The sequence below is a fragment of the Piliocolobus tephrosceles genome, chromosome 15, assembly GCF_002776525.5.
Source record: "Piliocolobus tephrosceles isolate RC106 chromosome 15, ASM277652v3, whole genome shotgun sequence".
In the NCBI taxonomy this organism is placed as follows: Eukaryota; Metazoa; Chordata; class Mammalia; order Primates; family Cercopithecidae; genus Piliocolobus; species Piliocolobus tephrosceles.
In genome coordinates this window covers 99,889,848-99,901,237 of record NC_045448.1, presented here as the reverse complement: position 1 = coordinate 99,901,237, position 11,390 = coordinate 99,889,848, and the positions used below count along the sequence as shown (strand labels likewise).

At 41.1% G+C, this 11,390-nt stretch overlaps 1 non-coding gene across 1 annotated transcript; it reads left to right on the top strand.

The window, feature by feature from the left end:
* The first annotated feature begins 9,192 nt into the window (after positions 1–9,192).
* LOC111542267 lies at positions 9,193–9,310 on the top strand. Its single transcript, XR_002731500.1, has one exon. It is a non-coding gene; the product is annotated as a small nucleolar RNA SNORA72 (small nucleolar RNA).
* Positions 9,311–11,390: the final 2,080 nt, after the last annotated feature.

The following is an 11,390-nucleotide window of genomic DNA, read 5'->3' as shown; positions in this document are numbered from 1 at the left end:
AGAAAAGAAAAGAAAAGAAAAGAAAAGAAAAGAAAAGAAAAGAAAAGAAAAATACATCTTTCAAGGATTATGAGATACTGGATCTGAGCTAAGATCAATTTCTGGAGATCCAGAATGCCATTGTGGTCCACCAATCAACTGAAGTGTAATGAAGATGAGGTGAGAGTAGGTCTTTAAGCCCATCCTGTGGTTAGGATCTCCATTCCCAAGTGTATAGCTGGAACAGATATGCTGGGAAATTGAACCACAGCATAAAGAAGGGCCAGGTGGGAACCTTTGGAACTGTATTCTCAAGCCATGTCTTCATGGAAAATAACAAACCAAAAGTAATGCTACCATACATGACAGGTAGAATGATGGAGATAGGACCCACCGTTACAAACCCAAAAGGTTCAAGAGGGTTTATTCTCACCTCATCCTTATTGAATTCACCTATTTATTCTCTAAAAAAGGAAGACAGGCCTTTAAAATGATGTTGGATTACTGCAAACTTGATCAGATGGTAATGTCAAATGCTCTTTCTGTTCCTGAAGTAATCTTGTTACTGAAGCAAACCAACAGATCCTGGTACCTAGTATATATCTGTCAACCTGACAAACTTTTTCTTTCTCAATAACTATGACTAACCAGAAGCAATTTGCTTTCACCTGGAGGAAGTACACCATCACCATCTGATCTCAGGGTTACGTCTGTTCTCTGACTTTTTCATAATTTATCCCACAGAGACCTTGATTATTTCACCATGGCATAAGATGGAATGTTGATAGTAGTTGATAGTAGTTACCCTAGATCCCTTGGTAAGACACAGGAGTACTAGAGAATGGGAGATAAAAATCCAAAGACTTGTCCCCATATCCAAAGCTCATCAGCTCTAGTTTTCTGGGACGTATCAGGGAAGCCTCTAACAAGTGCAAGAAAATGTGCTGCATCATGAACCCACTACCCCAAAGAATGTGGCTTCTTTGAACTTTAGAGGCAATAGATACCATATTCATTTGGGCTGCTTCGATCCATTCACCATGTAACTCATAAGGGCACCACCTCTTAGGGAGGCCCAGGATGAGAGAAGGCTCTTGAGATGGCCCAGCAGCTGCAAACATTTGGACCTTCAGATACAGCAGATCCCATTGTGTTTGAAGTATCTAGGGCAGAGTGGAATATTGGACAGAGCCCATGGCAAACCCTGGTAGGAAAATAAACAGTCAAGGCTCCTAGGACTTTGAAGCCAAGTTACATTCCCAAGAACATAATTACTGTTCTTTTGAGAAACAGATCTTGGCTTCCTTCTGGATCCTGGTAGATTATGGAGCAACAAGTAACCATGTGCCCTGAGTTGACCATCCAGAACCAAGTGTTGTCTGAGTCATCACACCATGAAGTTCCATGTGCCCAGCCTTCAAGTATGTCAGGCTCAAGTCTCATGGGGAGTTCAGTAAGGACAGTTGGTTAAAAAGAAAATAACAAAAAAGTAACTTGGTTTATAGTCCATTCTACATGATAATGTGAGCAACAATCTTGAGTCAGCTTTTCCGATCACAGCAGCACCCCCCAAAAAATGATGGAAAAGGAAGCCCCCCATTAGGCAGAACTTCAAGTAGCACTTCTTATTCGGTTTGGTTTGGTTTTGCTTTGTACCTTGTCTAGAAAGAGAAATAACCAAAGGTACAGATCTATACTGATTCGTGGGAGATGGTTAATGGTTCTGCCATATGGTCAAAAGTTTGGAAAAACCAAGGGTGATGGATTAGTAACAAGGGAGTTTGGAGAGCAGGTATAGGAGTGCATACATTACAACAGACTCAGTGTGAGAAGTGAATCCTCTTCAAAAGGTCTTCTTGAGAAGAATGTTCTCAATAATCAGGAGAATAAGATGAGTATCCTGTGGGTGTCCATCATGCCTTTCCCCAACTACCCTAATGCTTTGCCATGGACTCATGAATTAAGTAGCCATAGTAGCATGAATGAAGATAACACATAGATTGCCTTTCCCAAGGCTGGTCTGGCTGGGCTCATGGCTCAAAGGAAGGGTCCAGCCAATCACTAGGTAGCAGATCAGTTAGAACTGGATCCCTTCCAAAATGGCAGGGGCACCAATGTCTTCCCCGGCATGGAGGCATATGGATCTGAATGTTTACTTTGATGCCTACTTTGCTTCTGCCAACAACTCTCCATGCCTTAATGAATGCAACAGTCACAAACAGTGTCCAACACAATGCTTCTGATTAAGGAACTGATTTTATGGTAGAGCAAGTGAGACAATCGAATGCCACTTAAAGAATACCAGAATGTCCTGTTGAAACCTCAGTTGTGGCACTCACTGATAAACAACAACCTTGTGTAGTTAAGGTGCTCTCCTACAGTTCCATTGTGTGCTCTGAACCACCAAGTAATATAGGGCGTTTGTTCGTTCTTTCATACTAGAAAACATTGGTCCAGAATCCAAGGGCAGAAGGTGGAGCTGACATTCTCACTTTTCCACTGAAAAATGCCCCCCAAAAATCTTCTTCCTGTGCCTGCAGCTTTGGGCTTTACTTTTCCAAATCCTTTAATATCCAGGAATGAATGCTTCCAGAGGGTAATTTAGCTATGGCACTATGCTGTGGAACTTGAGACTGCTACCTTGCCACAACTCCAGGGGCTTCTATGCACCATCCTTGGTGACCGTGACAAGGTATCTGTTTGGTGGTGTCGATTTCAGTGGAAGAAGTTAGGGTTTACTACCAGCAGCCTCCTGATATGGCAGAACTGGCTGCTTTCTTAATCATGGCACAGGTAATTAAATTCCAGGGACTAGTTGTTTCCATAGAAGCTTAGCCTAAAGACAGGTCCTCCAGCCCTCCAACAATTGTAAACACCAAAGAATTAGTAATAAATTCCTTTCCGTTTAAACTGGCCATGTTGGTTTTGGTTATTTGCAACTGATCAATAACCAAATGGTGGAAGTACATGTTCTAATATTTATCAAAAAACCCTTAAAATATGTATGCTTTTTATTGCAGAATTCTCTTCTAGAAATTTATCCAAAGAAAATAAATGGACAAGCACACAAAATTCACATGCACAAATGTATCTTTTTCTAATTCCAAAAAAAGCTGAAGTCACTAACAAATGGTAATTGATAAATAAACGAGGGTAATCAGTGTGATCAAAATCATCCCAGAAATGTCATAATATTTTACCTTTCAATAAAGAAGAAAAATCTCATGGAATGTACAGTGAATATGTGTTTCTCAAAGAAGATGCAATCCATGAAGACATGTAGCTTAGCATTTAACTTTCCATAAATGGTTATTCTTTTGTCTTATATTTGGAGAAGAGGAGAAGAAATAGTGAATAGCAGGCAAGACTAAAATGCTTTGAATACAGCTTGCCAGATTCTCAATTAGAAAGTGAAATATGCATTTTTTGCCATTTAAATTAGGAACTAAAATTATAGCACACATTTTGGTCATTATCTATTTCACAACCACTTATTGAGTGCTGGGAAGAGCAAGATGAAAAAGACATGGGCCTGTTTTCTGGAGAGTAGGAGGGACTGAACTTAATGGTTAAATTTCAAAAGTTGGTCCTAAATACACTGATGCTCTCCTGGCTGTCACCCTTTCTGCCCAGTGGGCATGTTATAAGGAAGCTTCAGGTGATATCAGATGTGGTCACAGTTCAACTGTAGCACATGACAAATGTCTTCTATTATTTTCCTCCTTCTGCTACATTTTAGATCTAGTGATGTTGCCACATAAGACCTTGAAATATTTTCCTGGTCTTTATTTATTCATTATTTTTATAGCTCAGGACTTTATTCACATGTTTATAGCCCCTAACCCTCATCTTGTCTCACTCTGGAAACTGACTGCCTTGGCACAGAGTAAATGCTAGTGCAATTTGGGCCATGTCCCCAGTTGTGAGCCCTTGGTCCAAGCGGGTTAGTTTCAGCTGACTGAAGCCTCCAATGCTGTATTCCATGAAATACATCCTCAACTTCCAGGCATGCCTGAAGCTGAGCTGAGAGACATTGAAATCTACCTGTGCATTTGAAGGTGTAGAGGACCACTATAAACAAGGATTTTTCTAACTATTTTTAGGTATTAAAATCTTCCTGGGTCAGATTTCCTCAGCCACTGATTCACAACCAAAATTTCATGAGATGAAGAAAAGAACTATGTCATCACTCTGTATTTGATTTTTTTTTTAAATTAACACTGAACAGTTGGAATGTGATATGGTTTGACAGTTTCCCTGCCCCAATCTCATCTTGATTTATATAGCTACTCTAATCCCCAGGTGTCATGGGAGGGACCTGGTGGGAGGTAATTGAATCATGGGGGTGGGTTTTTCCCGTGCTTTTCTCAAGATAGTGAATAAGTCTCCTGAGATCTGATGGTTTTATAAAGAGGTGTTCCCCTGCACACACTCTCTTGCCTGCTGCCATGTAAGATGTGCCTTTGCTCCTCCTTCACTTTCCACTATGATTGTGAGGCCTCCTCAGCCATGTGGAACTGTGAATCTATTAAACCTTTTTCCTTTATAAATTACACAGTCTCCAATATGTCTTTATTAGCAGCATGAGAACAGACTAATACAGGATGTATCAGAGAAGAGGCTGGTGCAACCATCCACATTCTCCTCATAAGAATTTGGGTGCTTCCAGAAATAAAAGTATTTCCTCTACATTCATAGCTCTATTTTTTTAAAAGACAACCAATTAGTATTTATTTTTCACATAGCCTGAACCCTGCCTCATCCAAGACATTATTCCTATGCTTGAAGACATTCTAGCAGCTTGAAGAGGACTGAGACACAGATTCTAACACTGCACACAATTATTAAATTCCAGGATAAGAAGGCTCAGTCTAGATGAATCACAGAGACAGAGATGGAGAGATGGGGAGAGAGATCAAGAAATCAATAGAGAATAGAGATAAATGGGCTTGAGGGATAGAAAAGGTATAGATAGGCAAAGAGAGGAAAGATGTCCAAGGCAGAGGGAGGCAGCAACCTCAAAGACCCTGAACTGAACGTGATGCAGGGAGCAAGGAAACACATTGAAGAGAGTCTTCATGACTTCCCTAAGTCTCTAAGCTTGAGACTCTGTCTCAAAGTCCATTATTCAGAAATAGCCAGTATGCTGTAATTATGCCAGTCCCTGTGTTCTGTGCTTTACCCTTGTCCTAATTAATCCTCATAATAACACTTTGAAGTTGGTATTAGTACAAAAGAAAGAAACTGAGGCTCAGAGACACAAAGCAGTTTAGCCAGAAGAACTGAAATTCAAATGGGTCCCACTTCAAATCCTGGTCCATTTTTCCCCCTCTTCACTGCCTCTCCAGTAGCACCCTAACTTTCCATGCCATAAAACCCAAGTGTGAGAGGAATCTTTCCTGACTGTCATGGCTGAAATCAGAACCATCCCACTTTCACAGAAAGGTCTGGGTCTGCCCACATGATGAGAGTCTGCCCACTGCCAAGGTTGTCCAAGGGCAGAATTTGCAGGAAACACACCTGCTGATAATGGTTTCTAGGGCTAAGCCTGTCTCTCAGAGCTCAGTGTGGAAGTTGGAGATGCCTTCAGAGACACCTGCTTCAGTCTCTAAGCCACAAGAGAAGAATCACTTTCACTGCATCTCCCTCAGCACTTCAGGGAGCAAAGGAACTCATTAATGTTCATGGCTATGGTTGATACAGTTGTGGAAGTGCTAGGCACCCAGCTACCACTCTGGACTCTAATGCTGATGTTTGCTTAGGAACTCCATGGGCCAAGGGAGCCTTATGTCTCTCTGCACAGACATCAGGAAGGAAAATATTACCACATAGAGGAGATGTAGACAAGTTTAGTTACCTTATCACTCACTTTCAAAAAAGGACTCTAGTCCCCACCCTAAAAATCTGCAAAATGAGACAACCTAAAACAAATTGGTAGGATTTTTACTTTTAGCTAGGATGGCCATGAGACTTTTCCAAAGCTGGACACTTCTAAGAGTGAAAGAGGGTAGCATTAATAAAACAACAGGTATAAAATAGTCTTCCTTCTACTTCTCAGATTCTCTAGGAAAATTATCTTTAAAAAATGTACTCACGCTTGTAATCCCAGCACTTTGGGAGGCTGAAGAGGGTGGATCACAAGGTCAGGAGATCAAAACCATCCTGGCTAACATGGTGAAACCCCATCTCTACTAAAAATACAAAAAATTAGCCAGGTGTGGTGGCTGTCAGCTGTAGTCCCAGCTACTAGGAAGGCTGAGGCAGGAGAATGGCATGAACTCAGGAGGCAGAACTTGCAGTGAGCCAAGATCGCACGACTGCACTCCAGCCTGGGGGACAGAGCAAGACTCTGTCTCAAAAAAAAAAAAAAAAAAAGTATTAGTTGGCTACCTGATAACTGCTATTAATGCATTATAATGTGACTTAAAAGAAGGAATAGGATTTGGATAAAGGAAATGGACATAGGATAGTTCAGCCAAGAGAAGCAGCCACACTAAAGTTATAGTTCATGCATAAGTGTGTGATAGGTCTAAACAGAAGTAACATTGACAAGTGCAAGGAACAGAATGCACAGAATAATTGATAGCACAAACAAGTATAATTTTGTCCAGATTCCTTTGCAAAGAGAATCTATTTTCACATGGGATGGTGGTTGCTACACTTCTGGGTTTTCATTATTTGCAGGTAATACAGCAGTCGGGTTGCCAACTCTATCAGCAATCTATTGCTGCATAACAAACTGCCCTAAACTTTAGTGGCTTAAAATATAAACATCTATTATTGCACAAGTCAGGAATTCAGGCCCAGCTGGATGGATCTGGCTCAGGGTGTCTCATAAAGTTGTAGCTGAGATGTTGGCTGAGGCTGTATCATCTGAAGGTTTGACTGGGGCTGGAAAGATTGTTTCCCACACCCACCCACACAGCTGTTGGCAATGGGCCTTGTTTCTTCCCTAGCTGTTCTTCACTGTGTGAACTTCATTATAGGACTGCACACAAAATGGCAGCTGATTTCTCCCAGATCCAGTAATCCAAGAGAGGGTGACCTCAATAGGAAATAATGCCTTTCAAAAACCAGTCTCAGAATTGACTACCATCACTTCTGCTATATTCTGTTGTTCACACAGACCAGCCCTTGTACCAATCCTACGTCCTTGAGCAAATAGCACCACATAGGGATCACTGCAGACAATCTTGGAGCCCAGCTATCACACCAACTTTTAATTGTGCTAAATTTTTAATCATCATCTGATATAACAATTATAAATAAATATAAATAAAATTTTGATTCTAAAATACTAAGAAATATATAATGTTGGCATAATGGCAATTTTTTACTTTAAAACTCCTATGATTATACAAAAAATATAATACATTTTCCTTATTTTTAAAATTTCACCAAGAACAATTATGTATCTATTTGTTTTATTTACCATTGCTTATCTCCCCCAACTGGAACTGACATTTTATCTGTCTCATTGATATCCCCAGTGACAATAACAGTACCTGACATAAACTAGGAGACATGTAAATATTTGTAGAATAAATGAATGATGAACACTTCACTTGGATTGGTAATTAATAGCAGACTAAGGCTTGGACATAAAGATCTTGGCACCCAATCCTGAAGACATGCTTTTTGTTCAAAATGGCAGAACTAGTCCAGTTGAATGTAAACATGAAGGGCAAAACCATGGCACACAGCCTCTATTTAGAGGAACAAGCTGCAGCAGAGGCAGAAAGAAAAGCCACGCATGAGGTAACAAGAAGCAGAAACTTTTCTATGACTTCAAAAAGTGAACCCCCTTAGGAATAACGTTCATGAGATTAGTCTTTAGAGGGAACCGGGGTTAATGACAGGTGGAGATATTGAGAATGACAGTTTCTTGTCGTTGGCTGAATTTCCATGCCTGATGGTACAATTAAGGCTAGAATGGGTTTCAATCCTTACCCAGGGTCACAGAGCTGGATTCCAATGAGGTCAGTGGTTTCTCCCCCTCAATGTTCTTTGATAGTCTTCACCACTGGAATAATGCCCATCCCCACCCCACCCCACTCCCACCTTCATTACTCCCACTCCAAGACAGAAAGGCTCAGCCCAGGACGGCCATGGGCTCCACAGTACATTCGACATCCCCTTGGCCCCACTCCCCAGTGGAAACCCAAGGAAGCTCATACCACCAGGACTTCCCTGGAGGCCCAGCCTCTTATTCCAGACAGGAAATGGAGCCAGTGCAAACATGAGCTCAGCATTTTTTGCTGACTAATTCTTCCTCCCATAAAAAGGCTTGGTAAATATGAGTTCTAATGTAACCTAAAGACTTGCTTAACAAAGGGGAAAACCCACCAGCATTTCTTAATTCTAACATACCTTATGTTATGCAACAGGTATGTTTCTTTAAAAAAACTAATTTTAAGACACACACACTAGTAATTTAAATTCACTAGAGAGTTAGCTATTTAGAGGAACCCTGTTGTAAATCCTTTCACAAACTGAAGAACATTTAAGTAATTACCCTCTAATTTATGTGCTCTGTAAGGTCAACTATTTAAATGTCTGGTTTTCTTAATTCGAGGCACAACCGCATTTATAGAATGTCTTTAAAACTCATTATGGCTGACAAATGTATTTCTTTGTTTTCTTTAACAGACAAAACTGTATTTTGGTGAAATAGGCAGAAGACACTTATTATTCTGGAAACTGTTTAAATACTCGTTTATTGCAAAAAGGACTTCTGTGGAGGTGATGGAGAACTGATATGATCAAGAATCAAATTGTCTTACATTTAAGAACATATCGTGAACACATACATGTGAAGTCTTTGTAATTTGTATGGAGTCTGCAGTCTTTAAACCTCTGTAATTTACATTCAATCTAGTCATAATTTATTTGATGATTAACCATGTGTTTTTAATTCTCAGTGAACTTGACAAAAAAGCTATCAACTAATATAGGCTAATAACAGGAATATTTTTAAATGTTTGAAATATTTTGATATTGGAAAATATTCTTAAAAATATTTAATGAATAAGCTGTTTTTTACATGTTGTTAAGCCAAGATAAAAAGACTTAATGAAAACTTTTTTACTTATTGGTGACAACATGGCTTTGCATGTTTTGTGTTTACTTGGTTGAAGCAAGTGTGCTGGGGAGCGGTATGCCAGAATTCACACGCTCAAAAGGAACACACCGGGGGGTCGGAGGAAGCTGCTCCTGAGAATATCTTGCTGTTCTGATTTTGTAATAGGACAGGCTCTAAAGATTGGCCACGTATGTGTACCCAGACCTAATTCTTTCCCTAGGTCTGGTTTTATAAACTCTGGTAATAAACCAGGTCAAGAAGAAGGTGTTGGGCTATCAGTGTGAATAGCTTGGAAAGAATGTCAACAGACGAGAGGCGGTGCTGCCAAGTTCTGAGAGCAAGGCTGCAAGTGCTGGGAGAACTCAAATCTCCCCTGCGACCTGGCCAAGGGGCAGAGCCCCAGGCACCAGACCAGGGCCACCACGCATGCCTACAGGAACCCCATTTACCCGGAGTCCAGCACGAATGGCGCCCTCTAGAGCACAGTGCAGGGATGACCTCTCACATAGGTAACCCGTGTCCCTGGATGCCCACCACAGCCTTGCTAGTCCCTCCTCACAGGTTCACTTCCACAATACTGTGGTCTAGATACAAGCTGAGGGAAGAGGATTGGCTTGACCCTTCCCAATTCAACCTGGCCATACTTGTTAACATAAAATGCTGGCTACCCTAGACAATGGAACTTTCTAACTCTTCTATGCCACCAGCAACTTCTCCACGCCAAATATCAGGGCTGTCTAGTAGATGTCACCTTCCAGAGTGAACCCAAGAAGTAGCTGGCAAGGCTAGAGATCGTAGAAGGAGTAATAACCAAAGGCACAGTGCCTGTAATTTATATTAAATCTAGTCATAATGTATTTGATGGTTAACCATGTGTTTTTATTTCTCAGTGAACTTAACAAAAAAGCTATCAATTAGTATAGGTTAATAACAGGAATTTTTTAAACGTTTGAAATATTTTGATATTGGGAAATATTCTTTAAAATATTTAATGAATAAGTTGTCTTTTACATGTTGTTAAGCCAAGATAAAAAGACTCAACGAAACATTTGCTCCTTATTGATGACAACATGGCTTTGCATGCTTGGTGTTGACTTGGTTGAAGCAAGTGTGCTGGGGAAGAGTATACCAGAATTCACACGTTCACCTGACTCAAGCAAAGCCATGTATTTTAAAAGTCTGAACTGTGCAGGGACCAGATTCAAACTAGGGGTCACCAAAAACCAGCTGATATCAGGGGACATCAGGGGTCCATCTATAATACATGACAGCTTCCTAAGAGAGAGACAAGCATACTCAATCTTGTAGATGAGTATGTAGATGGCTGGTTGGTTCTTTTTGCTCCATATAATAATAATAATAATAATAATATCATCATCATCATCACCATCACAGTTGACAGATCTTTAGCGGCCACATATATCAGCAATGTTCTGAGCACTTTACACACATTCATTTTGTGTAAAATGCAAAATGATTTGCACACCAACCCTGTGAATTTCTACCTCTAATCCCCCCAATCTCCTGTCTCATTCCAACCACTGCTGCATGATCAGCTCTGTACGGGCTGCAAGCATTTCTGCATGGGTACAGCCCTTCATGACAGGCTCTGCTTCATGACTGCTCCTTGTGCTTCTTACCTCCTGCCCCAAGGATGCCCTGGTGTCACATGGGAACCCACGGAATCCTGCTCAGCACTCCCACGTGGAGCTGGGAAGTGCAAGGGTATTGCCCACTGAAGATGAAAGGTGCACAGTTCTGAGGCATGTGTTGTAAGGTCCTGGGCACCAAGCAGCCCAGCCATACACCATGGTCACCTCAGTTAGTCCCTCCCTCCCTCCAGGCTTCTCTTTCCCAGCTCTTTACTCCTGTGCACTAAGATCTCATTCCCATAAACTACTCACATGTTAACCTTTGTCTTGTCCTCTACTTTCAGGGGATCTAAGTTAGGATAGCTGGCATTATGGAATGAATGTTTATGTTACCCCAAAATTCAGGTATTGAAGTCTTAACCTCCAATGCGACTGTGTTTGGAGACAGGGCCTTTACAGAGGTAATGAAGGTGAAACGAGAGCATGGGGTGGGGCCCCAATCTGATAGGATTAGTGTTCTTATAAAAAGAGAACTCAAAGGGTGAACTCCTCTCTCTCTCTCTCTCTGCATCTCTCTCTCTCTCTCTCCCCCCTCCCACACACATGCACCAAAGAAGAGTTCATATGAGGACACAGTGAGAAGGCAGCTGTCACAGGAAACCAAGAAACCCATCAACCCTGGTAGCACCTTGGTCTTGGATCTCCAGCCTCCAGAACGGTCTGTTGTTTAAGCCACC